Raw genomic sequence first — 4,339 nt, forward strand, 5'->3', positions numbered from 1 at the left:
GTAAGCACTGACTTCTGAGGAGATCAGCTCTTCATTACTAGAAGTGTTTCATCGGAAGTTTGGTCTACGAGCACAATCTCTAAAATCCTTTGCCAGGTTAAGACTCATAAAATTCTCTTGTACGCTTAACTGCCATGAGATGACAGTTCAAAAATGCCTTCACCAAGGTGTCCTATATTAGATGCTCAGGAACTGTGTCCTACATGGAGGTATGGTTATTGAAGAAAGGGTCCAAAATCATGTCTCCATTCATCAAATATTTACTAATTACCTACTGTATGCCAAGCAGTCTGTTACTTTGGGAGGAAATAAAAGTAAATAAAAATCTAGGTCTCTGATCTAAAGGAGTTTATAATCTGCTATAAGAGACAGTTAACAAACTAAGAATTGTCACCAGAGGTGTTCATTCATCCAATCACTTGTGTAACATGTATTTATTGAGCTCCTACAAAACACCAGGCACAGTTCTAGGTGTGGAAATACAGCAGTGATAAAATTCACCAGGTTCCTGCCCCCATGATCTTTACCTTCTAGTGGAGGAAGACAATTAACCAAAATATTCCAATAAGTATGATCATTTGCACTAGTGATACGTATGAAGAAAATATTGGAATATGATAGAGAATGACTGGGGTGCTACAATCAGAGTATCAGTTTGGCTACAAGTAGTAGAAGACCTAATTGTCACAGCAGTCCTAGGAGCATTAATTATTTATTTAAAAAGTCCAGAGGTTATTGATCCCAGAGTGGGTTCAGTAATTTAGTGGTGTCATTAAGGACCAAGGCTTTTTCCATCCTTCTATTCCTCCAGCCTCAACATATTGACATTTTCCTCAGGCTTGTTGCCTCATGGTTGCAAGATAGCTGCCATAGCTGCAGACATTACATCCTCCTACAGTTTCCAAAGCCAGAAGGGAGAAAGGGGTAGGTGAAGAGGGGCAAGGTAACTATTTTTTTCCTAGTGTAGCTCCCTTATTTTATCAGGAAAAATCCCTCCTAGAAGCTCTCTTTTCTCCCAATAGACTTCCCCTAAGGCTCATAGAACACAAATGGTCATCTGCCTACAGTGACCAGCAAAGAGGACCTGTATTGCCACAGTTGGTTCAAAATAATGACGAGTTATCAAATCTAGATTTTTGGCAAGAAAGAAGACAGAATGACCTTGGGTAAGTAAATAATGACTACCAAATCAGGGGATGCTTCTCTGAGGAGCTGACATTTGAACCGAAACCTCAATGATGAGGTGGTGCCAGTCTTGTGTACCATGAACCATGGTGGTGTAGAGGCAGGACCTGGGCCAGGCTAGTTGGTCACGGAAGTTTCGACAGCAGAGGAGACACCTGAGGACAAGACACCTGAGTCACCAGGTGAAGCTCTGGGTGGAAATGGGCAGAGGCCTTTCAGGCTGCTGGAGAGGCTAATGGAAAGGAGAAGGAATGTGACCCAATTTGTAAGCAAGAGCGAGACAAGACGGGTTAGGTCGCAACCCTGGTGAAGATGACTTCAGATGGGAACATTCTGATCCCAACACTACAAAAGTGGTGATAAGGTAACGGTATGCAAAAGGAGGATACTCAGCTTCACTTCAGGCTGTGGAGAAGACTTCCTCAAGAAAGAGACGGTTGATTTGGAGTTTCAGAGACTTGAAACAACACGATGAAAAAGCTTCAACAAGGCATTACCAGTGTGTAATGTGTGAGTCAGGGAGTGACTGATGATGAGGTTGGAGCGACTGGTGATGAGATTGGAGCCACGCTGGGGAGCTCTGCTTTATTTAATTTGGGCCAGTACTCGTCTTTTCAAAAGTTGAGAGTCCCTGGTAAAAATAAATGAGCTGGTTTTCTCCTTTGTGCAGTGTGAAGTTGGGCTTGGATGATCTCCAAGAACACCTCCATCGTTTATATTCCAGGTCTCTAGTAGATGCTCAAGAAAAGTTTACCGAGCAAATGAACTATGAACAAGCCTCAGTCTTTCCTGTTGGCAAAACTTTGCCCATCAGTGTAAATTGGACGTGTCCTTCCAGGCCTGACCTGGCCCTGCAGACTCCATGAAATGGCCCTGGGCCAGCCTCCATCAACCCTTCCCTGCTTTGGACTTACTGCTTCCACTCTTAGCTGAGAAGGCCTTGTACATTCCCCACATTTATGTTTCTTTTCTTCCCAACTAGACTGTGAGCTCTGAGAAGTCAGGAGTGTTATTTATATAAATCAATATATCCACAAACATATGGGATACTGGGTATATGGCATATACACAACAAAAATATTGAATTTTCCCATCTGATGAATGGACTTGAGTGGATTTCAACCCCAAAGGGGATTCTCAAATCTCTGGTTGTTCCCTAGAAGATTCAGAGCAATCCAGGAAGCAAAATGAGGATGAGGGAGCTCAGCGATTGAAAATGAGGAGCGCCTCTCACTGTGTTACAAGAGCTCCTTAATGTGGGTTTTGAAAATTACCATGCCTTAGTTAAATGTGAGTGTGGTTTTTGAAACATGGCCTTCAGAGAGCTAGAAAGTCCATGAACGCTAAAAAAATTTGGAAATGATCTGTGAGTCTTTCAAAGTTAGAAAGACACATCACTCTGCATATTGTCTTCCAAGAGCCTTGGTACTTGTGTCTGTCAGTAGAGGCTAGGTTATGCTGAAGTAACAAATAGCCCCCAAATTTCAACAGCTAGAAACAATCAAGGGTCACATTTTGCTCATGCCCATCACAGGTCAGCAGGGCCCATGCTTATTCCTCAGGAACCCAGGATGGAGTGGCTACCATTTTGAATTGCTGGTCACCACGGCAGAAAAACTTGCCTGACCCCTCCAACCACAAGGAGGTTAGGAATGGCAATGCCACCTGGTACCTGAACTAGGGACATCCAGAAACAATTAGAGAACCATGCTACCATAATCCTAGTTACCAGAAAGCCAGCCAAAGACAGAGCTCCAAGCACAGACACTTGAGTTTTTTATATCCCATTTTCAGGCTTAGGCAGATGCATGAGGACGTTAGTAGCTATGGCCAAGTACCACAGATCTTGTGCCACCTCTATAGTCCTGGATCCCTTGCCAGAAAGGGAAGCCTTGGCTATTTGTGAGAGTCTGCGTGTGTCACCCAGTGTGTGACTCATCCATTCTCCGGTACTCTGCCCCTCCCACCTCAGGAGTTACTCCCAAGCAGGATTTGCCTGTCAGGCTGCAGGGCCCCTGCATATGGGGCTGGCTGCCTGTGCCAGAGCAAGGCCAGCCTGAATGCCTCAGCCTGCGGAGCCACCATTCAGGGCTAAATTGACAGCTCAGAGATACAGGAGTTCAGCCTGCTAATTTGCTGCAAGATACGGCAAAGGAAAGCCACTGACACCTGCGTCTCCAGCTGCCAGGGAGTGGGGCGAATTTGTCAGTGACTTTGTCGTTGGCTAGCCACAGTGAGTAGTCCCATGTTCCTCTCCCTCCAAGGACTTCCTTGGGAGAATTTCAGAGGTGAGCAGCCAGCTATGATTCTACACTTTCGAGGCTTTGTAATTTGGACTTTCGTCAATAACATAGACAGGGAATAAGTATTCAAAAGGAATTTGGTAACCTGGGGGCACTTGACATAATTCCATAAGAGCACTAGTCTGTATGAAAATATGTTTGCTTTTACTGATTACTCTCTGCTTCTCTGATCCCATGCAAATATCAGATTCCAGGAAACTGGAATCTTTAAAGGAATTATTTTCTTCTTCTCATGACCTGAAAGTGATTAAGTACAACTACAGAAGCTAATTCATTTTTCTAACCATTCTTTTCCCTCATCACACTTTGTAATGTTTTATCTATAATTTTGACTTATTATCAAGTCATCACCAGCTTTAAAGTCTCCTTGAATACAGAGGAATATTTTTACACCTTCACATGCACATCAGTGCACACACACACACACATCCTGCACTTCCAATACTAACCTATGGCATTAAGAATTCTTGATCTTGGACATTATTTTCCTCAGATCGGACTTTCTCAGGAGGAATATAAACTTTGGAGGGATTTTTCTTGGCTCGTAAGCTTGTCTGCCTTGCGTTCTTCTTTGCACCGGGAGGGTGGGGGAGGACACATAGACGTCTCCCTGTCCATTTCCTTTCATGTCCCTCCTTAAAATATTGTTGGAATTGATGCTTATCTCTATTCCTTCCTTTTTCTGAAGGATTCTTTGTCGGTATTTGTTGAGTGTGAATTTTGAAAGTTTAGCTGTGATTAGAAACTTTTATCCTTTGAATTTTGAGATTTCCCCCTCTAAAGTAAACTTCCAGCTTAAAGAGTGAGGCTTGAATGGACCTCACCTTATTTGGATTTAGTAAATTTTCCCT

This window comes from Lipotes vexillifer, unplaced genomic scaffold (genome assembly GCF_000442215.2).
Source record: "Lipotes vexillifer unplaced genomic scaffold, Lipotes_vexillifer_v1.1 scaffold147, whole genome shotgun sequence".
NCBI classification, from domain to species: domain Eukaryota; kingdom Metazoa; phylum Chordata; class Mammalia; order Artiodactyla; family Lipotidae; genus Lipotes; species Lipotes vexillifer.